The sequence below is a fragment of the Oncorhynchus masou genome, chromosome 29 (assembly GCF_036934945.1).
Source record: "Oncorhynchus masou masou isolate Uvic2021 chromosome 29, UVic_Omas_1.1, whole genome shotgun sequence".
NCBI lineage: Eukaryota > Metazoa > Chordata > Actinopteri > Salmoniformes > Salmonidae > Oncorhynchus > Oncorhynchus masou.
The window spans coordinates 39,836,289-39,851,992 of NC_088240.1; the positions used below are offsets into that span (position 1 = coordinate 39,836,289).

Consider the following 15,704-nt stretch of genomic DNA (forward strand, 5'->3'; position numbering starts at 1 on the left):
ATCAGACATTGCTTTTCCATTGGAATTTGGTTGTGCTTTTAGACGGTTGAAAGCATAGTGATAACACATTGGGAATTCAACAAACTTCTAGCTGTCTTTTTGAGTGGGTGTATAAAAGGTTGAAATCTCATTGATCAACGCCTCAACCAAATATTACCCACATTTCCACGATGAAATGATGTGGTGTGCCCAGTGGGTTGCCATTGGGGAGGTTGATGTGGGCTGCTGTGGTGACACATCCAGGCGGTGGCGCAGGCTCAAATAGTCAATCTGCAACGCTTCAGACAACAGCGTTTCGATTGGCAGTAATTCGCTTGTGTTTCTCTTGTTGAAAGGTTTCTGATTAGAGAAGGGGAATATCAACGAGCCGGTGTTGGACACCACATCACGGCCCGCCACAGCCAAGTAAATCGGCTTATCCGTTGGACATGAGGGCTTTGAGTAGAACCGTAGCTTGGGAGAAGAGGAGGAGAGGAAAAGAGAGAGGGGGGAAGGAATCTCCCAGAGACAGGAGCTTCCATGCATATCCATCCCGCTCCGCTCTGCAGGCTCTCTCCCCCACCCTCTCCGCCATTCTCTAACTAACAGTACCATTATAAACCTTAGCACACACTAATCCCAGTGCCTTTATTCTGCTCCCTGGTGAAACGCTGCAGTGAGGTTCTAAAGCAGCTGCGAATTGTCTCTGAAAATAAAATATATGAATGGTGAACATTCATGGTGTGTTAGACTCATTTAACGCTGTCTTCACTTCCTCCTGTGGCCCGAACAGATTGCACTTTGCTAGACGTGCTGTAGGGAGGTGGCAATTTGGCCCACTGACTCTGCAGAAACAAACATTTAAAAAATGGATGTAGTGGACTTACATTCCTGAGCCAAAATAATTTGCTAAAACTTTTCCCAACATAGGAGTAAGAAATGACGAAATCCATTAAGACAATCTGATCTGCTCTCGATCATACAGAATATTACTAACTTAAGTATGGAAATCAGCAGGCTATAAGTAAACGCCATTCCTTCCGTAAACCAAAGCATAAGGCTTTACTCGGCGTGGGCTGAGCGCCACACGTGCCTAAAATGCTGTTGATCCACATTTCCCTTTGCTCTCCTCCAGTGCTCTGAAATGGATATCGGACATAATTACAGGAACGTTTTTCAGAGAGATGACTTCCTGCCAATGCTGGAGCTTAGGGGGAGCAGGGAGGATGGTGGTCTGGATCTGGCCAGAGTGAGCTGCAGCCAATCTGCAGGCTCAGGTAGCAGCTGGCATTTGCCAACTGAACGCCAACGAGTGCCGGCATGTGAACGCCAACGAGTGCCGGCATGTGAACGCCAACATCCCAGTCACTGCTGCTCAAGCATCTGACATAATCCACGGGTCACTCAGGCTGTCCTGACCCAGATGAGGAGAGGAGCTGTGCAATGCTGCCATCAAAGGACATACGGTATGTGACTTTGTGTCGGCTAGTTTCTATGGGGACAGCTAGGTGAGAGGAGGCATGAGGGTTTGGAGCAGACAGAAGAATTCATAAGAGACCCATTGGGCTTCGACGGGCCACAGTGGCCAACGTGTCTACAGACTTTGCACCTCAGAGAAGAGGTTTAAAAAGCCATGAGATGTCAGTCATCGTAGAGGATGTGGATTATGGCTATCGGGGGGGGGGGAAGAAAGAGAGAGAAAGAAAGAAAGAAAGAAAGAAAGAGAGAGAGAGAGACTGAGTACCGCAGTGATATAACGGCCTCGCAGAGATTATCATAATTGGGCACCATTCTTGAACCGAACAGTTCAGAAAGAAAGAAAGAAAGAAAGAAAGAAAGAAAGAAAGAAAGAAAGAAAGAAAGAAAGAAAGAAAGAAAGAAAGAAAGAAAGAAAGAAAGAAAGAAAGAAAGAAAGAAAGAAAGAAAGAAAGAAAGAAAGAAAGAAAGAAAGAAAGAAAGAAAGAAAGAAAGAAAGAAAGAAAGAAAGAAAGAAAGAAAGAAAGAAAGAGAGAGAGAAAGAGAGAGAGAGAGAGAGAGAGAGAAAGAAAGAAAGAGAGAGAGAGGAGAGAGAGAGAGAGAGAAAGAAAGAAAGAGAGAGAGAGAGAGAAAGAAAGAAAGAGAGAGAGAGAGAGAGAGAAAGAAAGAAAGAAAGAAAGAAAGAAAGAAAGAAAGAGAGAGAGAGAGAGAGAGAGAGAGAGAGAGAGAAAGAAAGAAAGAAAGAAAGAGAGAGAGAAAGAGAGAGAGAGAGAGAGAGAGAGAAAGAAAGAAAGAGAGAGAGAGGAGAGAGAGAGAGAGAGAAAGAAAGAAAGAGAGAGAGAGAGAGAAAGAAAGAAAGAGAGAGAGAGAGAGAGAGAAAGAAAGAAAGAGAGAGAGAGAGAGAGAGAGAGGAGAGAGAGAGAGAGAGAGAGGAGAGAGAGAGAGAGAGACTGAGTACCGCAGTGATATAACGGCCTCGCAGAGATTATCATATTGGGCACCATTCTTGAACCGAACAGTTCAAGAATGTAACGGGAAAGAAATGGGGAAACCACAGACTTACTTGGTCTGGGAATGATAACTCCTCACTTGACGGCGTTTCTCCATAGCCTTTTAAACGTCTCCAATATGTGAATGGGGTTTTAATGCTTGTAAAAAAGGTAATAGGTTGGACATTAGGATCATACTACGAACAAAAAAAGGTAACACGTAGTAACCCACACATGCCATGCTAAGACACTGATGAGAATACAGCCACGGAGTAGGGTGAAGTTGCCCCTATACTCTGGTCTTGGGTCAGTTTAGCATTTTCCCCAACTAACGGTTAAGGCTAGGATTGGGGCAAGGTAAGCTGATCCGAGATCTGTGCCTAGGAGAAACGTCACCTCGGAGTCAAATGCATTATAAGAGGGGTGGTGGATCATGACGAAGTTAGAATTCACCTTGAAGGTCATCATCGACCAGGGGTTCTGTAGATATCCAATGGCAGCAGGAAAAGTTGGTCAAAAACACACACATTAAATCAACCTTTTCACAATAAAAACCTGAATAAATATTGCTGGACTAACTGGGACAGCTGAAATAATTTTTAAAAAGAAACAACACAAAGTCATATGATTATTAGTTTGAAGGCGGGAACCATAGACTGTATATACAGTAAATAACAGAAGGCCCTTAGTAAAATGTCAAATGCCAAGTACCGTAAATTGACTGTCTACATTTCAATACCAATCCGCAAAGCAGCCCATTATGAAAACAGCAACCATATGTAATGTGCCCTTCCTTTTATGATCCGTGTGCCTTGGAATAGCAGCCATTTTTCATAATCTACCTACCTTCTTATCTAGAGCAGATATCTGAAAACAGCTAATGGAAGAGTTCTTGGACTGAAAGGAAGAGGACAAATTAACATCGGCTGAGCCATTACTCTTACTGTAGTGATGTGGCTGGCCCGCAATAGCTGAGAATCATTTCCCACTCTCTTCAAAAAAACACTGGGAATGAATTTTTGTTTTCTAGCCTTCAATGGAAGACTAATCAATTAAACCTCAAATTATGCACTAAAAAAAGCCTCAAAATATGAGAAGATTATTCTGGTGTGGAGAACAAAACGGCGCCCTACTCCATATGTAGTGTACCGGGGCTCTGGTCAAAAGGTAGTGCACTACGTAGGGGATAGGGTGCCAGTCGGGACACAGCACGCCGCTTACACTTTCTGAATCAGCTGGGCCTCGTTCTCCCATTACAGCCTTTGTACCAGGAACAGAATCCCTGTCGTGAGGAATTATAGAGCGGCGTTTCCTTCAAACCGTACGCACCACAGTGTTATTCCCTCCGAAGAGGAACAAAAACACGACCAAAAAGTAGAGATAACACGCCCTTACCCAACACTCACGTCTCAGACGGGAACGACTAAACCAGTGACAAATGCTCACTTCTGATGCAGTGGAAGAAGAAAAGCCTACCATTATTCTACCATTCTTTCTTCAGACTCCCTGTCAAGCAACTCATGTTTACCAGCATTGAAATGTCAAGTCAGGCTCCTATGGCTGACACCCGCAAAGAGAAAAGACAACAGATCTATCAATCAACACATAACATAGTGAATTACTTAGTGGAGCTGTCAACCAGAGCACACTGATGTTCTCTGTATCTCAGGGGGAAGGCAGGCAGGCATGCTTGCACCCGTTGCTTAACGACTCATTGCAAATTTAATGAAGTTGACAGGGGAAACAAAATCCAATCTCAATATCAAATCATTTCTGGTAACAATTAAGTACCTTTTTGTAATTGTCTTCAATTAAAATGGTCCTAAAGAAACAAAAATAGCTTCTTAGCAAAGAGCAATTGCTCAAGCAAGAATTTTTTCTGGGACTGAATGGAATAGGTCTGAGTGGGGAGGGGAAAACTGAAAACTAGCTGTTATTGGCATAAAGGTTTTCAACTATTAACTAATTTACCGCCAGGTGATGTCACCAAGCAGGCCAAAACTTTCCCACCAAAACACGCTGAAATTTCAGGCAGTCTTTTCAAACTGCTCTTATACTAAAAAGGCATTATCATCATTTACACAATTCCACAGTATTATTCCAACCTCAGCGTGGAAATATAAGATTCAAAAAACTGGAAATCATCTATGTACTTGGGATAAAATCAGATAACCTACACAAACAAAGTCTTTGTAAATTATTCTTCTGCTCCACTATTTGCTTAAGAAACTCCAGTCTTAATCTAGTACCTCTAGCACATAGAGTTTCTCTCAGTGGATATAGGCCTATATGCATGCATTCAAGTACACTGGCAATACATCCAACTGTGTGAGTCGCTGGAAAACATACATACCCATCCACGATCATACGGATCGATCTTCTGCCAAACCCTCTGGCGTTTCCCTTCAAATGGTGGCCTGTGATTAAGGACGCGAGTCTACATGAGGCAGGGCCTGGCCCTGGTCCATGCCACAGACAGACACGGGCTTTTTGTCCCAAAATGGCACCTTATTCCCTATATAGTGCACTACTTGTGAGCAGCGCCTGACCAGGGTCAACAGTGATCTGGTCAACATTAGTGACTCGCTTTGTGCCGCAGCATGCCAAAGGAAAAGCTTGACAGCAGAGCCACAGACTGGAGCCTGTCTCCGATTACGGGAAGACGACCTTAATCTACTTATTATCAGGCATAAATTGTTGACCTGTGCTCCTGTGACAGACTGGCTATCGCCAAGTGTAGCATATGCTCAACAACTAACCACTGAGTGAAGGAGGCAGAGGCGGCAGTAGTCTCGCAGAGCTCTGGTCAGAAATAATGCACCTTGTAGGGAACAGGGCGCCATTTGAGAAGCAGACATTATCTCCTGCCCTGTGAAGGTATGCACGTGTTATCTAATGGAGAGAGTAGAGACCTGGATAGAGTGAGCACACCCACTCTAGATAGCTTTCTGGAGTGGGGTGTGTGTGTGTGTGTGTGTGTGTGTGTGTGTGTGTGTGTGTGTGTGTGTGTGTGTGTGTGTGTGTGTGTGTGTGTGTGTGTGTGGCAGGGAGGAGAAGACAGAAGAGCTGACCTGTGAGGCTGTCAGGCCGTGGGATCATCCTCTCGTAGACGTCGTAGCTCTGAGCTCCGTAGGGGTCTGCATCGTGGTGGATCAACGAGCGAGGCAAGGTGGAGCCATAGTGCTGGGGCTGGGCCGTCATGCTGGAGCGCCCTGGAGACGCCCCCGATCCCCCTGGCTGCTGGGTGAGGGGTAAGGGGCCGTCCACCATTGTTAGGGGGGAGCCCATTCGCACCGAGGCTGACCCCAGAGCCTGGTATGGTGAAGTGGTGCGGCTGGCACTGCCCGAGCGGGAGTTGGCGCTGCCCATGCGGCGGAGGGCGGCGGGGGAACTCTTCTGGGTGTTGTAAGGGGAGCCGGCGCGCTGGGCTGAGGGCAGGGTGGTGGAGAAGATACTGGAGAGAGGCTTGGGCTCTGTGACAATGGGCGAGCAGTAGTTACTCCCCATGGTGGACCTCAGGGAGCCCCGTGAGGGGGACACACTGTTGCCATAGGCCGGGGACTGGGTCCGGGAGGGCACCGAGCTCACCCTCCTCATGGCTCGACCCGGCGCTGCGGCGGTTATCACAGGGGCCTGTCAGGACAGACGAGGACAAAACTACTGAGCAACTACCACACATTTCAGCATCACATTTAATAGAGGCGTAAAATATTTTTGCTGTGATATTTTACATCCTCACAGAAAGTGTCTAGTATCTTATGGGACTTTTAAAATTATATATTTTTCTCTAACTTCCTTCCCATCTCTCAGCCAGCAGTAGCATCTGTGTGCTCTGTGGCAGTCAGTATATTAATCTTGACCATAGAGATGTATTAGAGAGCTCATCTCCTATCTTTGCCATGGCTACTTCTGACCGCATAGACAATGCCATTGAGGGCTAAAACTGGCTTCAGTCCGAGTGTGGCCAAGTGCAAACGTCTATCCTACTCAATGGCCGTGACTGCTGCAGACATTGTGCCCTCTATCCAAATCTATGGCCCGTGACTGCTGCAGACAGTGTGCCCTCTATCCAACTCTATGGCCCGTGACTGCTGCAGATAGTGTGCTCTCTATCCAACTCTATGGCCCGTGACTGCTGCAGACAGTGTGCCCTCTATCCAAATCTATGGCCCGTGACTGCTGCAGACAGTGTGCCCTCTATCCAACTCTATGGCCCGTGACTGCTGCAGACAGTGTGCCCTCTAGCTCCGTGAGCTTACCTGGACCTGGGCCTGGCCCTCGGCCCTGGCATTCCTCAGGAGGGTAGAGGTGCCGCCTGTGCCCGGGTAAGAGCGCAGCATCTTCAGGTCAGTCTTAGCCAGACTATTCTGGTTCTGGCTGCCGTAGTAGTTGCTGGCATCCTGGTAGCCACTGTCCGAGTACGAGTTCATCTGGGTGGAGCTGCGGGAGTTCCCTGTAGACCCTGAGAGACAGAAGGAGAAAGGAAAGGAGAGAGGGTGAGAGAGCAGAAGGAGAAAGGAAAGGAGAGAGGGAGAGAGAGCAGAAGGAGAGAAAGAAATAGAGCGAGCAGAAGGAGAGAGAGAGAGACACCGAGTGAGTGTCCTTAAAGCACTACATGACATTTAGCTAGTCCACACAGTACTAATGACCTCAGAGTGGCCGTTTCCACCTCCCTACCCTCCATACTGGAGCCATACACTGGCTCATTAAAACTATACACATCACATGTGCTTCTGAGGCCAAGTAGAACACTTCAAAGCATCATTAAAGGGCTCTGACTCTGGTGGGGCTAAGAGAGGGGGAGTGGCAAAGCCTTGACGGAGGAGGGAGAGAGAGGAGAGGAGAGCGAGAGAGTGTAGAACAGAGGGGCTGCATGAGTAACAGACCCTCACTTTCATGGAGCGAGGTCTGCTCTGGGGAGTACAGGGCCACCTGCTCCTGCTCCGTTCGGAGGCGGTAGGTGGGCGACTGAGTGGTGTCTGTCACTCGAGACTTGGTGTCCTGCGAGGTCGAGGCATCTGGGAAAAATGGGAGGACAAAGTCAGTGTTACCTGTGTCGCTTATTTGGTATATCATGGCGTTTGCAACGTCAGGATCATGGGTTCAATTCCCGCTGGGATCACCCATACAAAATGTATGCAGTATGTACACACTACTGTTAGACACTTTCGATAAAAGTGTCTGATAAATGGGAAAAATACACTTAAGTACACAAAACATTAATAACACCTGCTCTTTCCATGACAGACTATTCAGGTGAATCCCTTGTAGATGTCACCTGTTAAATCCACTTCAAATCAGTGTAGATGAAGGGGAGGAGACAGGTTAGAGAATGATTTTTAAGCTTCGAGACAATTGAGGCATGGATTGCGCATGTGTGCCATTCAAAGGCTGAATCAGCAAGACGTGCCTTCGAACAGGGTATGGTAGTGGGTGCCAGGCGCACCAGTTTGTGTCAAGAACTGCAACGCCGCTGGGTTTTTAGCGCTCAACAGTTTCCTCTGTGTATCAAGAATGGCCCACCACCCAAAGGACATCCAGCCAGCTTGACCCCCTGTGGAATACTTTTTTACTACTACTACAATATTAGGAAGGTGTTCTTAATGTTTTGTACACTCGGTGTATATGGAAGAGATAGGAGACGTAGAAGTTAAAGGATTACGCTTCGATGCAATAACAAATTCCACACTTGTGTAAATTAAGTTAATTATCATACTGACTCATAGGAGAGACATTTGTGACGCTCCTATTTTGCTGTGCCGGGACACTGATGACAATCCCCTCATCAAAACAGTTTCCAAACTAACATTCCCCGGCTGTGACCTAAATGACAACCTAGTCGCTATATTAGAGCCATGGCTCTGGCCAAAAGTAGTGCCCTGTATGGTGACTAGGGTGCCATTTAGGTCACAGCCCATGAGAACAGCCGTTGAGGCAACGAGGAGGAATTACCACAGTAAAGTCTCTCATAAGCTGCTGCACAATGTTGCTCCACAATCAAAATCGAGTTAAGTGTGACCTGCGTGAATGAGCTCCACCGCAGTAGCTGCAACAATGGGATGTCAGAACCCAATAGCTAGCCAGTCCGAACCGGAGGGAGGGGCATTGTTGGCTGGCATATGGATGAGGGGTGAGGCCGAATTCCATGGAGGAGCCACTCTGCTGTTCCTTTCTGGTTTGTAAGTGTCTCAGTAACCTATTTCCTTGCCAGGAGCCCGCCGTCTCCGCAGCTCAACGCCGCCTCTAGTTGCATGAGTTGACTGCAGCTACGGCACCTCAATCAATTCTGCTGCTGCAATTATTATGGTTGACTTGATTTGCGCTAGCCCACTGTGTGCGGCGCGGCGGACACTTAAATCTTTCAAAAGGCCACGTTTGCCGTGTGACTGATTTCCATCGTGGGGGGGGGGATAAAGAATTCATGAAAAATGTATGCGCAGGATAAACTAAATCGTTAAAAGCAGTATTTACAGAACAATGGAAACTTATCTAAATGGGGTGTCGCTTCTGATCAAACAGAAACCTTTTTCCCCCCATTAACAACTACAAGAAAGCTTCACTCATCCCTCCTGCTCCTCATAGCATATTAGGAGTAACTTTTCAGGTAGACAGTGACTGGAGCTTAATGTGACATTTCTGCCCTCAGGGCATCGCTACAGAGACTTGACCCTGTTTGAGAAATGAGACGGTACACAATGAAAGAGAGTGTTACATCCCTCCTCCAGAACGGTGGGATTAAAGTGTATGTGCGTCACAAAGGCCACCCTATTCCCTATTTAGTACACTACTTTTAACCAGGGCCCTGGTTAAAGAATAAGGTGCAATTTGGGAATGCAGCCGTAGAGTGTTGTGGGTGAGAGAGTGTGATTGGAGTGAAATTAGCTGCAGTGTGCTGCTGTAAAGGGTAATGACTATGTCTGGCTGGGCTGCTGGCTGGGCTGCTTATTGCCCTCCCGGGCCCCCGGCAGGTCCGCCCGTCGCCAGCCTGTGGATTTCGAGAGGAAGTGTTACTGTGGAGAGAGAGCCTTTCTTTAACCTTGTGAATGTGGACAGCATAGTCAAAGGCAACCTATTCCCTATAATGCACAACTTTTTGACCAGGGCCAATAGAGCCCCCATAGGGCTCTGGCCAACAGTAGCGCACTATATAGGGAATAGGGTGCCAATTGGGACGCAGGCTCTGTTAACGTAATAAGTGGTTGAGGAGTGCCACGGGTGACAAAGTAATTACCTGTATATGAACTCTGACCATTATGGCTAGACAGCTGATTATAAATACAGAGGAACATCAATAACCTCTCCTCTTCCACAGACAGGCAGCCTCTCACTTCATATCTACACCAGCTATCATTTCTGTTTCATATTTGGATTAGAATAAATACATTACTGTGACTAACGATGATTTCTCATCTACAATGAGGAAATCAATATTTATTTTAAAAAGTAGGCTCCATGGCCGCCTATTTGCCCTGGTCAAAAGTAGTGCACTTTCTGGAATAGGGTGCCATTTGGAACTCATGTCCTTGTTCTTACTGTGTCTGTCTGCTAGTCGTGCTTGTCAGCAATGAACCGACTGGAGCGAGTGGAAAATTCCAAACAATACCGAGACAAGCAATGTAACAGTGCACATGTACAATCATAACCCCGTAGGGTCAGTCTGACAGGAACCACAATACAATATTAATGACTGCTGCAGTGGTTCACTTAGTTCCATTATACAATTAATAAGCTTCGAAATACATTAGTAAAATGGACTTCATTATCAATTTGAGCAGCAGCAAAGTCACTGTGGTCCTACAAGGGTCCGTGTTAAATAAACAGAGTTGGAGTGGAGTGAAAGTGTTACTGTCAGAGAGTGGGAGTAGCTAAAGAGAAATATTGAATCTGAAATGTGCCAGAAGAAACTTATCAAGGCAGTCAGTAGTAGGGATTAACATGGGTAACTGGGATCCTGGGACTGTCCAGGGAACAGGGAATTCTTTACGTTTCCCGAAATAATGAAATGACAAGACCCCCGTAAATTACAACATTTACAGGTGACCCAAATGCAGTTAAACCCAACAAGAAACCCCCACTGTATATCCGATACAATAACATGTGCCTCTGAGCAGTTATTGTGCATCTGTCACAGACATGAAGTCTGATAACAATTCAGAGAGGCATGAGAGAAAAATACATCTTCTCCTCTCCTAAAGCCTAGGCTATTTCCCTAACCAGTCCGAATCCCACTGGAACCCAAAATTCCTAACTTTATTCTGTAATCCAATACGATGCATTATCGAAGGACTCCACTCGCCTATGCATGTCAAAGAACAGCTATAACATTTCCCCGCACTGTCTCGCATTGCCGTCAATATCGTGAGAGAGAGAATGCATGATCAACAAACGGTATGAGTAGACATTAATATTTATTTAACATGCCCATTACCTCTCTTCATCTCTCCGTTATTCATGAGCTGATCTGCCATCTGTGTAATCATCAACACGATTTAACCAAACAGGAGATATTCCGTCATTCATTGAAGGAGCACATCTAGTACCGGGAACCCGTTTGTCTCCAGAACAGCCTGAATTCTTTGGCGTATTCTACAAGGTGTAGGACGCGAGGGCATCACGCAGTTGCTACAGATTGGACGGCGGTACATTCAACAGACCGTTCCATCTCATCTCAAAAGTTGCTGTGTCAGGTTGAGGTCTGAGGACTTCGCTGGCCACTCAAATAAACTGAACTCGCAGTCATGTTCCACGCATTGTTTTTCCACTCCTCAATTGTCCAGTGCTGGTGATCGAGAGCCCACTGGAGACGCTTCTTCTTGTTTTCAGCTTGTACGAATGGAACCCGGAGGCTGCAGTAGCCCATTCGTGACAAGGATCTTCGAGTTGTGCGCCCCGACATACCACGCTCAAAGTCGCTTAGGTCACTCGTTTTGCCCATTCTAACGTTCAATCAAACAGTAACTGAGTGCCTCAATGCCCTGCTTTTATATAAGCCACGGCCACCTGACTCATTGTCTGTAGGAACGATCAATTTCGTGAAAGTGGTGGTGTCCCTAATAAACTGTGTATACAGAGTGTATTCAGTGCATTCAGAAACTATTCAGACCCCTAGACTTTTTCCACATTTTTTTACATTATTCTAAAATGGATTAAATAACAGAAAATTATCGTCAATCTACACACAATGTCTCATAATGACAAAGTGAAAAAAGTTTTGCTTATTTATTTTTTTAAATTAAAAAATACCTTATTTACATAAGTATTAAGACCTTTTGCTATGAGACTGAAATTGAGCTCAGGTGCATCCTGTTTCTACAACTTGGAGTCCATCTGTGGTAATTTCAATTGATTAGACATTATTTGGAAAGGCACACACCTGTCTGTATAAGGTCCCACAGTTGACAATGCATGTCAGAGCAAAAACAAAGCCATGAGGTCAAAGGAATTGTCCGTAGAGCTCCAAGACAGGATTGTGTCGAGGCACAGATCTGGGGAAAGGTATCAAAAAAATATCTGCAGCATTAAAGGTCCCCAAGAACACAGTGGTTTCCATCATTCTTAAATGGAAGAAGTTTGGAACCACTAGACTCTTCCTAGAGTTGGCCACCCGGCCAAACTGAGTAATCGGGGGAGAAGGGTCTTGGTCTGGGAGGTGACCAAGAACCCGATGGGACAAGTCTCTGAATGTCCTTGAGTGGCCCAGCCAGAGCCCGGACTTGAATCCGATCGAACATCTCTGGAGAGACCTGAAAATAGCTTTGCAGCGACGCTCCCCATTCCAACCTTAGCCTGAGGAGAATGGGAGAAACTTCTCAAATACAGGTGTGCCAAGCTTGTAGTGTCATACCCAAGAAGACTCGAGGCTGTATCGCTGTCAAAGGTGCTTCTACAAAGTACTAAGTAAAGGGTCTGAATACTTACATAAATGTGATTTCAGTTTTCCTTTAATTATAAATTGGCAAAAAAATTGTTTTTGCTTTGTCATTATGGGGTATTGAGTGTAGATTGATGAGAAAAACTATTTGATAAATTTTAGAATAAGACTGTAACATAAGAACATTTGGAAAAAGTGAAGGGGTCTGAATACTTTCTGAATGCACTGCATCCATGGTATGGTTTTCAATGATTCACAAGAATATCAATCAGTGTATGGTGACATGGACTTTGTGTCACAAATGGCACCCGTTTCACTATATAGTGCACTACTTTTGACCAGAGGCCTTTAGGTCCTGGTCAAAATATGTGCACTATAAAGGGAATAGGGAATGTGTCAAACATGGTGTAGGGAAGGATGATCAGACCGTACCTGCAGATCTCCAGGGGAGGGACTTCTCAGACGAGCTGAAAGACAAAAAGAGAGAGGTGGTCTTAGATACATAGACAAATAAGAGACAGAAAGTGAATGTTCTCAACAGGACACTTGTTTAAATTCATATAGAAGATATCCAGCAGACATCCTCCGAATGCTTACAAATGGGCCTATTTTACTTGTGCTTGAGATAAAGGTGTGCCTGAAATAGGCCTCTGGCCAAAGTAGTGCCCTATGTAAGATGCCATTTGGGATGCACACCAAAAAAATCACAATAAACATGAAATTGAAAAAACATTGTCAGTTCAGATGCAACCAGAGAATTCATAGACCAAACCAAATAGAAAGAAACAGAGGTAGTTGTGGCCAACATACAAATAACATGGCTACAACCAAACATTTAAATACGATTCAAAATGGCTGTTTCTCCTCTCTAGGTGATCTTTACTGCCACGACAGACAACGAGGAGGATCATCCTTTTCCCTGAGGTCGTGTCGGTTATTTTTCATCCTCGCCGGTCTTTGAGAAACACACTAAGAATAAACGGAAAAAGGTCAGGCTTGGCCATCCATCCTGATGGGGTCTGAGGCTCTGAAGCTGAAGACAAGCTGTTAGCTCTGCTACTAAAGTAAATAGAAAAAAACAATTGATATCTGAGCAAAAATGCCAATGCCCCACCGATAATAAAACAGACTGAAACAGCCAATCAGGATACGTGTACACACACACACACGCGCGGACAGACGGATGGATGCACACATACACGGATCTGCCTGTTCTGAGTTACTACTGCGTGCTGAGCATACGCAACAATGACATGGATGCGGGTGGATATTTCCTCAGCAATAAAGGGGCAGTTGTCTCCCAAGAATAAGAATAAGGAGGTATAAAGCTTGGTGGCCTGACATCGAGTCCATGTTAAAACACATTAGGGCCTTCAGACAAATACCGAGGCTACGCCCCAAATGGCACCCTATTCCATATACAGTGCACTACGTAGGGAGTAGGGTGCCATTTTGGAGGCAAACTGAGCATGCTGGTACTGCAGAGCCAAGTGGACCCATAGGTGGAGAGTGTGATGGATGGTGGGGTCAGTGGTGGCTGGTCCTGCATCAGTGGAGAAGTGGGCAGGCAGATAGCTCAAACTGATGCCCCATCCCAATGATGGGCCTGGGAAAGTGCTGAGGCAGGAGAGGGTCAGGGCTTAACGGATGAGGCTACTTCTACTGAAGCCCATCAGAGAGCCACTCTGTTGTAGTGTCCCAAGTGGGCACCTTACCCTCTATGTAGTGCACTACATTTGGCCAGGGCGCAAAGTACATACAGTCGATCCTATTTGGCTCTGGACAAGCGTTCTGCACTATGTAGGGAGTAGGGTGCCATTTGGTACGCACCCTCTGCCTGTAAGAGGCCATACAACTAGGCCCCAAGTTTCTCCGCTATAGTATGCCTCAGCCACTTCAACATGATTATCTCAAAGCAGAGAGCAGCACTAAACTAAAGCCCACCAAGTCCAAACATGTAAAAGCTTTAACTAACAGCCACCTGGACCGGCAAGCTTCACTTAGAAAATGACATTTAAAACAGAGCAATTTTCAGGTCATTTCTAATAAATCTATTAATCAAGAAGACTTCTGTGAGTGCTGGACCTAAAAGCAGGGTTCCCACCCACATGCTTTCCAAGGAAATTTCTAGCGGGTCATTATTGCCATGCACCCGGGTCATTCCACCAATTCAGTGCCTTTTGAGATGTGCAACTTGATGAGAAAAAACCCCAATTGATTTCACCTCATTTTAACATGGTCATAAAGATCACGTTCTTTCTCGTCAAGAGGTTGAATAGAAAAAGTACTATTGTAAGATTCTATTAAGTGCCAAATAGAGTAACAGGGTTGACGATGTCATCTTAAATCATCCATAAATCCCATTGTGACAGGGGAAATGGACACTTGTGGTGTGCAACAAGAAGGGGGTAATTGAATGCCAAAACATTTCTAGCCTGTCTATGGGTAACAGGGTTGACGAGTTGTGCTTGATCCGCTCTGTATTCCACCACAAAACACCAGAAAATGGCCCAAAAATATTAGAACCAGCTCACCAAGTCTTTATTCATATTAAAAATGAGATCTATTGAATTCTCCATTAGGTCTATATTAAAGGGGACTTCATTGATTATTACAAAAAGGGGCAGTGTACAGATAAAAACGTGATAATATTTCCACACTAGGAGGTCGAAATGACACTCTGAAATTGTGAAAATGACAATGCCCTTTTTGTGTAAGAGCTGTTTGGGAAAAAATCTGGAATTTCAGCCTGTTCACGTGGGATGGAACTTTTCGCCCACATCATGATGTCACAATTAATCCTATTATAATAAACCAATGACTGTTTATCTGGGTAAGGACGTGGGCTCTAGACCATCCTAATCAACCAATCTGGGCTGAGCACTGTCCAAAGAAGGCTCAAGAAATAAACTATATATTAGTTATTTTCATTAAATAAAACACAGATTTATTAGACATTCAGCGATGATTTAAAAATAAATTACTAAAACTGCGATAGAAAGCATGGGACGACCCAGCTGCTGTTGCCATTTCGCTGATTGGATTTTATAGAATTAGGCAGTGGTGGAAAAAGTACCCAATTGTCATACTTGAGTAAAAGTAAAAGATAACTTAATAGAAAATGATTCAAGTAAAAGTCACCCAGTAAAATACTACTTAAGTACTTTTACTTAAGTATCAAAAGAAAATGTAATTGCTAAAATATACTTACGTATCAAATTCCTTGTTATATATATATATTTTTTTTATTTACAGATAGCCAGGGGCACATTCCAACACTCAGACATCATTTACAAACGAAGCATGTGCTTAGTGAGTCCGCCAGATCAGAGACATTAGAGATGTCCAGGGATGTTCTCTTGATCAGTGTGTGAATTGGACTATTGAGT

At 45.0% G+C, this 15,704-nt stretch overlaps 1 pseudogene; it reads right to left on the reverse strand.

Annotated features, from left to right (window-relative positions):
* LOC135519634 (plakophilin-4-like) overlaps positions 1-15,704 on the reverse strand; it is a 100,878-nt pseudogene that overhangs the window by 24,839 nt on the left and 60,335 nt on the right.